Here is a 13,193-nt window from a genome sequence, read left to right on the forward strand (position 1 = left end):
AAGACAAACCAGTTTCTAAGGTTATTCTTTAAAAAACAAGTTCATTAGACATGAGTTCCTGGGTACAGATAGTGTTTCTGATAAGCTCAAGAAGGGTTCAGCCCAGTGCTTTTTGTCAAGGGGAAGGCCTAAGGAACATTTTTCAGATCATTGGGCCTGGGCAGTGGGTGGTGGACCACCAAAATCCACTCTGTGACTTAAGTCAGCTTCTCTTGCTCCACAGAGTGGCGATCTGGTTGCCTTTTGCCTCTGTGCCAATAAACAGAGATTTATCATGTTCCAATTTTAAATTGAGGGAAATTTTCAATCAGGTTACCTAAATTTTTTTTTTTAAGGCTGCTTTGAACATGATAGAACAATATTATATGCAAGGAGGTCTGTGCAACAGTGCTACCTGTCTTGCTAGTGTACACACTCTAACAAATAAAACAAAATTCAACAATAAGCATAATCCGATAGAAATCAACAAAATTGCAATAGGGTGCAACATTAGATGTAGAATTACTGCTGTGGTCTATGAGAAATAAAAATATGGTTTGTATTACAAACAAAATTACAGGTGTATCATGAAGTTGTAAGGTATCCAGTTCCCAATTGGGTCAGGTGCCAGAGCCCCTTTTGTGGTCGGGATAAGGGAAATATAAAGTTCCCCAAAATGAAAACCTTTTTGGGCCATTTGACCAATTTTGAAAACAAGGGGTTTTTTTCTTTTTTCTCTCCATGGGCTAAGAACAGAGGAAGAGCCATCATTTTTGACAGGGGACGCCTCACAGCCAATCAGAAGGAGGTGAAAGCCCCTTTTCAGAGAAAAGAAACCTTTTTAGGGAAAAATTAATATATTAAACTGACCTGAAAGGGTGGGATTTTGTAGAACTATAAAATGCACGACATTTTCTCCCCGGGAGCTAGGTGTGAGATAGGACCCAATATGGGCTGAATAAATCCTTCCTTGTTGCTACAGTTCCTTTGTTTCAGGGATTTTGCTGTCTTTCTAAATTTGAAGGAGGAACTTTTTTCCACAGGTCATCGATCACCTTAACAAAATGTCCCACCAGTGATGTTCTCTGTTTCTCAGCACACTTTCCAAGACAGTGTGTATTTCTTCTGTGTTGTGATGAACACTGATTAGAGTCCTGTGTCCATTGCTTCAGATGTGCTCCATCAGTCGACACAGGTCTTGGTGCTGCAGTAATTTTTTCACCAGTGCAAGGTTCATTCCAATGGGGATGGGCAGTAAATCTTGACAGGATGTGTACGTAGACTGTAGTAATTCATGAGTCATGGCAGGAGCTGAATAGCTGAAGTTGCATCCCCTAATTCTGGAAAAACTTCAAACAGAAATGCTTGAGTGATTGCTTATTTCTATAAACCTAGTGAGCATTTCTCAGATCACAGTGTGGTCTCAGGTGGAGCTGGTGGCAGGGCACTACCACACAGGTCACTTGAAAACGGACTCATCTTTCTATTTTTTACTTCTATTTCCACAAACAGCAAAAGAAAAATTGCTGGAATTGCTGCAAGTCATCCAGCTTTAAGAAGTCTAGACCCATTGTATTGGGTCTGGCTGATCTGGAGCTCATTTCCCCATAGCAGCCCTCACAGTGCTGCGCTTTGCTAGAAGGGTGTAGAAATACACCAGTGTTTTGATTACTGCTGAGCAGGGCTGGCACAGCATCAGCACTGTAACATTCCTTCTGGGAGGGGACACAACTGGGCCAGCTGACCCAAACTAACCAAAGGGATATTCCATACCATATGATGCAGCTCAGATATAAAAGCTAAGGTATGGAGCAGGAAGGCAGGCATTCATTGTCTCCAGAGGCTGCCTGCTGAGGAACTGTTATGCGTGCTGAAGCCCTGCTTCTCAGAAGTGGCCGACCATTGCTGCTGATGGGAAGTAAAAAATAAACTTTGTTATTTTTCGCTTTGTTTTTTTGTGCACAAGCTTTTGCTTTGCTTCTGCTTTAATAAACTGCCTTATCCCATCTCACGAGTTGTTTTCCATGTTACTCTGTCTCCCCTCTATGACTGGGAAGAGGAGTGATAGAGTGGCTGGGTGGGCACCCAGCCAAAATCAACCCACCATACCCATAAATTTGGTTTGCTGAAATAACAAAGGAAAAAAGGTACTTCTACTTTAAAGTCAAGCGAACAGGCTAAGCTCATCTGGGGGGCCCACTTTTAAGCCCAGTGCAAGCTGTTTGCCCAGATTGTCTTCAAAGCTTTTTTTCTCACATTGCACCTGCAGAAGTAAAGAAGTAAGAATATATTTTCTTTTTTCTCTTTTTTTTTTTTTTGCTACAAAGGCATATTTGACACTACTGCACTTGAAAAGATGTTTATGTGGAAAAAATTCTTAAACAGTGAAATTTTTTGTGTGCACACAAACCCATATGTTCACCTTAATGAATAAATGATTTTGTATGATATTTGCCTTCAAGGAGATGAATGTCCAATCACTCTCTCTATAAAGAACTTCTTCCTAATAGTGCAACTTAGGAGATGCTCCAGAAGGAGCTGCTACAGGAACTCTTTTCTTCATTCATTCCTGCTACTGTGTGTCTTTAGGTCACGTAGAAAGAAAATTAGAGAGGCAAAAGCACAATTTGAACTTAATCTGACCACTTTCTGTTAAGGATAACAAAAAATGTTTTTATAAATACATTAATAGCAAAAGGAGGGGCAAGGAAAGCCTCCATTTTTTGTTGGACACAGGGGAAAACGTAGTTACCAAAGATGAGGAAAAGGCTGAGATACTTAATACCTTCTTTGCCTCAGTTTTCCACAACAAGACAGGTCGTCCTCAGGAAAATGGGGCTCCTGAGCTGGCAGACAGGGTTGGGGAGCAGAATAGCCCCTCTGTTATCCAGAAGGAAGAAGTGAGCAACCTGCTGAGCCACTTGGATCCTCACAAGTCTATGGGACCAGACGGGATCCATCCTGGGGTGATGAGGGAGCAGGTGGAAGAGCTTGCCAAGCTGCTCTCCATCATTTACCAACAGTCCTGGCTCATCAGGGAGATCCCAGATGACTGGAAGTTGGCCAATGCAATGCTCATCCATAAGAAGGGTCAGAAGGAAGATCTGGGTCAGCCTGACCTCAGTGTTATGGAACAGATCATCTTAAGTGTGATCACACAGCACCTACAGGATGGACAGGGAATCAGATGCAGCCAGCACAGATTTAGAAGGGGCAGGTCCTGCCTGACCAACCTGATCTCTTTTTATGAGCAGGTGACCCGCCTGGTGGATGAGGGGAAGGCTGTGGATGTAGTCTACCAAGACTTTAGCAAAGCCTTTGACACCATTTCCCACAGCAAATTCCTGGAAAAGCTGCAGCCCACGGCTTGGACAGGGGCACTCTCTGCTGGGTTAAGAACTGACTGGAGAGCTGGGCCCAAAGTGGTGGAGAATGGTGCTGTGTCTAGTTGGCATTCAGACACTAGTGGTGTCCCCCAGGGATCAGTGTTGGGCCCAGCCCTGTTTAATATCTTTATTGATGATCTGGATGAGGGAATAGAGTCTACCATTAGTGATTTTGCAGATGACACTAATCAGCTGAAGGGCAGGAGGGCTCTGCAGAGAGACCTGGAAAGGCTGGATAGATGGGCTGAATCCAACAGTATGGGGTTCAACAAGGCCGAGTGCCGGGTCCTCCACTTTGACCACGACGACCCCATGCAGCACTACAGGCTGGGCACAGAGTGGCTGGAGAGCAGTAAAGCAGAAAGGGACCTGAAGAAGGAAAAAAAGAAAAAGAAAAGGAAAAGAAAAAGAAAAGGAAAAGGAAAAGGAAAAGGAAAAGGAAAAGGAAAAGGAAAAGGAAAAAGAAAAAGAAAAAGAAAAAGAAAAAGAAAAAGAAAAAGAAAAAGAAAAAGAAAAAGAAAAAGAAAAAGAAAAAGAAAAAGAAAAAGAAAAAGAAAAAGAAAAAGAAAAAGAAAAAGAAAAAGAAAAAGAAAAAGAAAAAGAAAAAGAAAAAGAAAAAGAAAAAGAAAAAGAAAAAGAAAAAGAAAAAGAAAAAAACTGACTGACAGTAAGCTGAACATGAGCCAGCAGTGCCCAAGTGGCCAAGAAGGCCAAGGGCATCCTGGCCTGTATCAGGAACAGTGTGACCAGCAGGATTAGGGAAGTGATTCTTCCTCTGTACTCAGCACTGGAGAGGCCACACCTGGAGTGCTATGTCCAGTTCTGGGCCCCTCAGTTTAGGAAGTACATTGAGGTGCTGGAGTGTGTCCAGAGAAGGGCCAAGAGGCTGGACTGAGGAAACTGAATAACAAGTCTTGTGAGGAGAAGCGGAAAGAAAACTGGAGCAGAACCAGTGCAAGGCCAAGGGTTTGGAGGCTGAGAAGAGGTGGCTGGAGGAGGAGGAGCAGAGGTGGTGGGTGCAGGATGAGTCCAAAGACCAGGAGCAGGTGCTGACGGAGCAGCTGAAGATCATCAAGGCTCATCTGAAGCAGATGCAGGAGCAGCTAAAAGCAGCCAAAGCTGGACCTGGTGGACATGTTCTGGAGGTGGAAAAAATCACCAAACCCCCTCACTAAAAAGCAGGAAGAGTGTGATAAGACTGCATTTGTATCTCACTAGATATCTCAATTGGGTCTAATCAACCAACCTGTGTGTGTATGTGGGGGGAGGGACCAGGTCGGGCCTGCAGCCTCATGGAAGACTCATGGCAATATTGGAAGCCATGTGGCTGACCTGTCCATCAACGGCACGCCTGGTAGCCTATTAGTGAAATACTTCTCTTTGACCGTATGTTACTCCTCTGAACCTTTTGCCAAAATGCTTATTTTTTCACTAAATTAAAAGAAGTCTCTTGGGAAAAAGTGTGTGGCTTTTTCTCTTTACATGAACACAAGGTATTAAGAACCAAAGGTATGCAAAAGTTCACTGGGGACTCTTGAGTCTTAAATATAAGTAAAATGCCTGGGCAGCACGTAGCTTGGATCTGGGGCTTTCCAGCAGTGCCTCCACAGCATCACCCAGGAGCTCCAGGGGAGTATCCCTGTATTCTTCTGTGTGCAGCCAGTGGTTCCAAAGGAGTCAGAGTGGCAGCAGGTGCTGCAATACACGCACTTCAACCCCCAGGACTCTGGCCTGAGGAGTCCCACGTGGGCTGGGATTGATGCCCAGGACCTTGCAGGAAAAGGCTGGCAGTATGTGCTGAAAATCTACAATGAACCCCCATGGGATGTGCTGCTGGCAAAGTGGGAATGTGGAGCCAAGCTGGAAATCCAACAGATTAGCCTGGACAGCAATGAGCTCCATGTGCCCAAAATGTCCTGCGTGCTGGTGATGCAGGATGATGAGGTGATGGAGCTGCTGCAAAGCACAGATGCCCAGTGTTTGGTGGCTCAGATGGTGCTTAATGACCGCTTGTCTTGCAGCCACGCCATGTGTCAACTCCATGTCCATGGAGAGCACCGCACCCACCATATCCTCTACACCTCCTTCCTGAATGTGGTAGACTTGGCAAGGTCAGAATGCTTGGAAAAATCAGCATCCATTGGTAATCGGCTTCAGGAAACTTCAGCCCCAGCATGCCTGAACTCATAATTGCTGCCCTCTGCAAAAAAAGCACATTCCATACTAGAACAGCAAACTAGTATGATGCACTACTACAATCCATCCCATGACTAAAGTCAGCTTCTCTGACTTTTACTATGGACTTGGTAATCCCTGGAAAAGGAAAAAGAAGAGAAAGAGAGGAAGAGGGACAAAAGGAGAGAGACACAAATACATTCTATAAACTGTATCTAAGCTTTGGGGGTAATCTCCTATAATTCAACACAATTTAATATAGATTACCAAAAGGAAAAGCAATTGATTACCCAAAGGATTGATTACCAAAAGGAAAAACAGAAAAGTTAATATTAAAAGAACAATCACACGGTTCAGCATTTTGTTAAAAAAAATCCCTGCTGCTCTTGGTTACCATCCAAACAAAACATCTCACCAATGGTGTTCTCCATTTTTTTCGCACATTCCACAATTCAGTGGATTTCTTCCACAATGTGATGAACAGTAATCAGTGTCTTTTGTCCACTTGTCTTGTACTTGCTTCAACAGTTGCCTCAGGTCCTCATGTTGCAGCACGTTTTTTACCAGTGTGAGGTTTATACCAGTGGTTGAAAAGTGAGGTTGAAAGGCTGGGATCGGGGTTTACTCAGATTAGCAAATGCTAATAGGTAACTGGAGCTGAATAATTAAAATTGCAACCCTTGATTTGAACAAATTTACAAACACAAATGTTAGAGTGATTATTTGTATCTACAAGAGGGTTGTATATGAGTACAAAGTCGAAAAGCTCATACAGACACATCCATTGGGCCCATACTCTATGCTCCAAGGGATAGAGAACAGCTCCACTGTGATTTCATCCTGACAAAATGATTTGGTATAAGGTTATATAAAAGCAGTCTGTTTTCTTAAAATAAAAAATTGGGGGTTTACTGCTGGTGAGGTCATAAGTGATATTAACTAGTTACTACCATGAGTGGATTTCCCTTTTAAATTTAGCTGCTTTATTCCAGGTTACCGTTTGAATTTCAGTGGACAAATTGCTTTCATCTCCTTTATTACTGCTGCCACAGTAAATTGCACCCAGATGTAATAAACACATGTGGTGCAGAATGTCCCATAGTTACCATACTGATTAGCACAAATAAAGAAGTGAGGGTCTCCAGTCTCTGGGTTGAGCTTGTTGATGCGTGAACCAAATTTTGGTCATGCTGACAATGATCCTACCTGCAAGAAGGATTTCCTCCAATGGTTAACTTGATCTTCTTTGGGGCTCTGCTGGCATAATTCCTAGTATCACTCCTGGGAAGAGAAAACAATACAAGTCTCTGTGGGGTTTGTCCAGACCCTTAGTGGCTCAAGTTGTTTAACAGCTCAGACTAATGAAAAAAGTCCTTTTTTTCCCACTCAGAATATCTCTGTTATGTCTCTTTAAATACAGTCAAGTTGAATAGTAAGGATCTCGTTGGTCCATCAAGGCCAGTTTGGCCTTGACATTTCTGAGATGGAATTTCTACTTCATGAAGTGCTTGCTGCATTGCTGTTCCTGCCTCCCCCAACTTTTTGGACGGGTCTCCTGTAATTGGAGTAGTTGTCCATCAGTTAGATGCTCTCTTAATTTGAGCTACCAGTTCTGCAAAACGTAGCACAGCAGCGGTTAAAGACACTGTATTGTCATTCAATTGCCCATAATAAACCATAAGCTGTGACTGTCTGTTTGGCTCTTTCACCGGCCAGACAGGAGAAGGGGAGTGTGACTGAGTGACAATACCTTTTGTCTCCAAATCTGTTACCACTCCATCAGTGTCCAAGTGTCTGATTTATTGTGGCTGTTGGGCTTGCAATATTGGGTACTGCAGCTGTTAGTGGTGTCAAACAATTTAGAAATTCCACCTTGCGCCACAGCAAACATCCAGATCTGAGGTACACCAGCAATGCTTCAGTCAGGGAGTGCAGGCACTGCAGTGCACCCACTGCAGGTTGAAGCATTTGCTCTTCTACCAATATACATATTGTAGCAAAACCCCTTTCCTGGAATCCGTATTCTGACTTTTGTTAGTATACAAAAACAAAAGCATCACAGAACCCTAAGCTGCTAAAAATAAGTGCAACGGTATTCCTGAACCAGTGAGATCCTGCTGTTTTCATTTCAGTTAATGTGTTTCACACAACAAATCTTAAAATGCCATCACATTTTATCAGATGCCGCCATTGCAAAAGCAAATGTTTGTCATTACCTACAATTACTTTAAACATCAATAAAGCAAACACAAGGGAATGTGTCTGCTGTGAATTACTGTGAATCGCAGAGAGCACAAATGCTCATATACACCTGGTGCCTTGTCTGCTGCATCACTTCCCAATTTTAACTCATAAGCTTCTTATGATTCCTTTGTAAGGCCTTTTGTATAAGGCAGACCAAAGCCAAGGGGAACCCTGCTATCAGCTTCAATGGTCTTTGAATGAAACCCAATTTCGGTCAAGTGCAGGTAATTTGACAGCAGATACCAAATTGCAAAAGGATAAAATACCTATGCACTGGCCTCAGCTTAACCCTGCAGCTTCTGAGAGGAAAACTTTGTTTGATGCTGAACAACGCAAAATTGATTTTCACTTACTGCCTTCTGAATACCAAATGCAAACTCCTCTGTAGAACCATGTCCCACAAAGTATCCCAGTTTAATCTTAGTGATTATGCATTTGCCTGTCTAGTGGAATGCCATGGCTACCATCTACTGTGCAACGTGAGGACCAGAAGGGAGAGAAATATTATTTTACCAGGCAATTTTCAAATTTACCCATGACCTTGTGGTTCTTTGGGACAACAGTAACACTGGGTAAATGGCTTCAGTGTTGCTCTGTATTTTTTCACAGGTATGCATCTAGAGGATATTTCAAACTGTGTAGGAGCAAACCCACTTTTTAAAAGCTTAAAATGCAGAAAAACTTCAGGCAGAGCTTGAACCTTTCTGGTCTCCCTACCACAACTAGCATCAACTAGCCACAAAATACAAACCCACAATAAATCAGGTTTGATATACTCCAGTGCTCTTAAATACACAAGACATGCTTAAATGATTTCTCCTAGTGGAGAAAAGAAGTTCCATTTGCTACTCATGAGACAACTAATTTTTGTGAGTTAAAATTTGAGATTTAGCAAAACAGAAGCAGACAACCTGTTTTCCACTGCACACAGAGCTAAGGTTAACTAAAATCAAATTGTGGTTCCTTTGAATAATTTTTTTTTCCTAAATACTTAGAGATGCAAACTTGAGAAGAGAAAGAGCAAAGCTATTTTGGATAGCTCTGTGAGGACAAGGAATAGATTATTCTGTTTCTAGCAAGTCATTCTGCATTTATGCAAGTGTGGACATTAAGGTAGGAGAACCAGATCAGCCACATTCAAATAAGTTAGACAGCTAAAAAGTTGTTTGAACATTCATGGTTTTTTTCTTGAAAAAATAGTGGTTTTTTCTTCTCCATTTCTCTATCTTCCCCTTTCTACACACACACACACACACACACACACAAAATAAAAGGTCATTCTATCTGAGATCAAGGAGTTTGCTGAAGCCAGTTTGGAGCAGCTGCCTCTGCCTGCTGTGCAGGCTCTGGTGCAGACACGCTCACTCTAGCAGGCTGCCCCAGTCACTTGGCATCTTGCTGGGAGGCAGAGGCACATAGGAGGTGATCTGGAGCCTTCTTTCACTGAGTTTATTCCCACAGGCATAAACTGCCACCTGACTTGATGAGAAAAAAGTTGCTTGGCCACTTCTTTTATGTGGTTTTTGAGACAAACTGGGAAGACACTCCCAATTGCTGGTATCTCTGCATTCTCCAGGGAAGTAAATTCTTGCAGGAGGCACATGACTGACAGAGCTGTGCACATTTAAACTGTAATTAATGGGCAGAACCCCAAAAACTGGTTTTGGGTTTTTTTGTGTGCACATAAAACCTCACAGAAAAGGGAATCAACAAACCCATATGATATGTGTCAGGACCTGATTCTGTTGTTATTCAAGTTAGTTAAGTGTTGGATTTATCAAGCTGATGGAGTTCAGAGGCAGCTGCTGGGCCTTAATCCAGGTTCATAAATTGTACCATTGGGGCCCCTGAGAATCCAATCATTACTCCCTTAAGAGGGGACTTGGTTTCTCAATCTCTGGTCTTCTAGGATAAATTAGAACAGTTTTTCACATCTACTTTTCACCTCTTCCAGGTGTAGTGTAGAACAGAGTTTAGACTCCTTGCAGCATTTCGCAGAGTGTGAGGCAGTGCTTGTTTCATGCCTTTGCTGTCCTGTGGGTACATAACCTTTGCAGCTCTGTCTTAATTTTTCCACCTCTGCATTACTACATCCAGAAGGAACCTCTGTCATCCCCCAGATTTTTTAAGACCATGCTTTGCCACTTAAGAAATTGTTGGAAATGAACCACCAGGAACAGGCTTTGCTTTCAAAGATGCACAAGGTACTAAAGGTGCTCATGATTACAAGCTGATGGCATCGCTTACTTCACCATGACTGCCTGTGCATGTTCCACTCTGCCATCTGAAATGCCTGATCGGATGCCAGTCTTTCCCAGCAATGCAGAACAGCCCTGCTGATGCCTCCTACTTCGGTGTGAGAAAGACTCGAACCAGCTGAAGGGAAATTCAGTACTGTGGTGGTTGACCTTGGTTGGACACCAGGCACCCACTAATATGCTCTATCTCTCCCCCTCCTCAGTGGGGCAGGAAGGATAAAATAAGAATAAAACCTCATGGATCTCTGATATTATGACAATTTAATAAAGAAAAGCAAAGGCTATATATGGAAGCAAAGGAAAACAAAAATATTTACTTTCTACTTCCCACCAGCAGGTGATGATCAGCTGCTTTCCGGGAAGCAAGGCCTCAGAACATGTAATGGTTGCTCCAGAAGACAAATTCTTTAATAATGAATGCTGCCCCCCTCCAACTCCCCAGCTTTCTCTTGGCTTTTATTGCTGAGCATGAGGTCACACAGCATGGAATATCTCTTGGGTCAGCTGTCCTGGTGATCTTCCACCCCAACCTCTTGCCTACCCTCAGCCTAATAGCCTCAGGGGTGGGTGGGTTGAAGAGACAGACATGGTGCTGTTCAAGCACTGCTTGGCAATAGCCAAAACCTTGCATTCTACTAGAAAAGCACAGCACAGCACCATGAATGCTGCTCTGGGAAAAGGTAACCCCATCCCAGCCATCCCTGCAACTACAGAACTTTTTCAGGTGAAAGTATTCCCATTGCAGCACTCTTACTCATTTATTTATATAGGATACTTTTTTTTTTTACTTGTCCTACACTGAGATGGAACACTGTGGTTCTCTTGATGTGTGATAAGAACCTTTTCTGAAGAAGAGCGACTAGCAATACACTGACTAGGATGCACTTCTGATCATCTGGTTTGGTTTCATGCATTTCCCCATCAGTAAATTGCAATGATGTCAGTATCTATACACCATTACAGCTGTCACAGAGCAGGACAGTCAATACAGGTGTTACTCAAACTTATAACTAACATAGGGCAATGTGCACATAAGTGAGTTATCTTACTGGTTGTTCACAGTTACCCAGCAGTGTCAGGTCTACCTGTCATTATTGGGGAACATAAGGTGCTGAAGAGAGAAGGTGCTGAATCATATGCCTAAAAATTCAGTGAAAGAACTCAGCATTTTGGAGCATGGTAACATATATGGGGTCATGCAGCATCCTACACAAGCAGTTATAGAAGTTCCTCTCTGTCCTAAAGTCTGTGAAGGTGGATATTGGCAAATCAGTCCAAAATTTCACCTTGTAGCTCACTGGTTTGTATTTTGAAAAAAAAAAAAAGGAAAAAGTTTGAGGAAGATCTGATGATTAAATATAAAATGAATAAATATTGGGATCAGTTGTGGCCACGTTATAAACTGGAAAATGGGGAAAATGTATTGCTGTAGAGTTGGTGTTGTTTTGTTGGTGACTTGGTAAATGTGATGAGGTTTGTTTTATGTAAATGCTTTTATGACATTTTATGGAGATTCAGGTATTCAGAAAAAAGTGGAAATTGGGAGGAGATATGTTGACGCCAGGTATTACAGAGAAGGAGGAAAAGGCAAGAGATTGTGTGCTGTGGAGTGGATGGACAAACAGGATACAGACCAAAATAATGGGCATATGGGAAATGAGGATTTTAGTCCTGTTGCAGACTGGACTCGGGGACATACTCAGCCAGTGCTACGGGCACCTTTAAGACATACACTGGGGACAGAAGGTCTGCCAGTTTTTGCATATGTCCCTTTTACTACTCCGAATTTGTTGAACTGGAAATGATCTGTTGGCTCATACTGACAGAATCCTGAAGGAATGCATCAGCTTTTGAAGACCGTAGTGCTGACTCAGAACCCCAACTAGGGGGACACGCAGGCTATGCTGACTACATTTTACTGTGGAAAAAAAAGAGAGTGATGTTAAAGAAGGTGAAAGAAGAGGCTAGGGTTTGGGGGTCTGAAAAGCTCCATCACATGCACAAGCCAAAATCAATGTGCTCTTCGTACACAGGAAGGGTCATTTAGAAGTAAATGTTGTGATGCTGGAGAAATTTTTACAAGTGCAGGGGACCAGGGAAAAATTCCAGAAAACCCTCAGCAGAACCCCAAGTTACAACAAAACCAGGGAACAGAACAATAGATTTTTGATCGATAGCAGAGCCACACATTCAGTAAAAACTATCTGCAAGGGCTCACTAAAGTTACAGCACTGATTATTGGGACAATGGGAAAAAGAACTTTACAGCCATTCATACAACTCACAGAGTGCATGATTGGAGATACTAAACTGACTCATGGTTTTCTACATGCCAGAATGTCCCCGTCCATTGTTAGGACATAATTTATTATGCAAATTAAATGCCTGAATAACTTTTTTGGAAAACTCTGCACATCTCACAAGAAAAGGCAGGAAAGACTAGAATCTGTTCACTAATGAACCAGATCTCAGAGGAACCTGAGAATGATATCCTGGATGTGTTATTGAATGTTGCTTAGCTGAATTTAATGCCAGTAGAAAAGCTTTGTTCTCAGGACTATAGGCTGCTACAGGATTTAAGAGAAATAAACCAAATAACTGTGGACAAATACTTATTTGACTGGATTTGAAAGATACTTTCTTTTGTACTTCAGTGGGTGAGCAGAGCCAGATTCTCTTGTGTTTGAGATGGAAAAATCCAACAAAAGAAAGAAACGTGCAGCTATGTGGTACGGTATCACCACAGGGATTAAAAAAAACCCCCAACTAAACAACAACCAAAACCTCAAACCAGCTCTACTATGTTTAGTAATGTATTTGCAACAGATTTGGAACAATGGCAAGGTAACAACAGAGTAATTCTGTTGCGGTATGTGGATGAAAGTGGCAGAAATACTGAGGTTTTAAAAAACAGTTTCAGAAGGTTGGTGGGCAACTTTGAATTGGGAGGAATGTGTTAAAAGCACAAGATTATTGAGGAGGATTGTAAACCACTCAAGTGACCTTGCAGCTGAGAATAATCCTTGATAACTCAGTGTGAACAGCAGCCAGTGATTCTCTGGCATGGACTGAGTCTAATGGTGCCTGCAGCTCTGCTTGTGAGCCTCTGCCCAGGGTTTACTTTGGGAATCTCTCAGTTAAGCGAGAAAAAC

The 13,193-nt window shown here is 42.5% G+C and overlaps 1 long non-coding RNA gene across 2 annotated transcripts in view; it reads left to right on the plus strand.

Annotated features, from left to right (window-relative positions):
- LOC127469018 (uncharacterized) overlaps nucleotides 1-13,193 on the plus strand; it is a 288,437-nt gene that overhangs the window by 33,967 nt on the left and 241,277 nt on the right. The gene's annotated exons all lie outside the window — the stretch shown is intronic.

The sequence above is a fragment of the Manacus candei genome, unplaced genomic scaffold, assembly GCF_025592945.1.
Source record: "Manacus candei isolate 608988 ecotype Guabito, Panama unplaced genomic scaffold, ASM2559294v1 h1tg000016l, whole genome shotgun sequence".
NCBI classification, from domain to species: Eukaryota; Metazoa; Chordata; class Aves; order Passeriformes; family Pipridae; genus Manacus; species Manacus candei.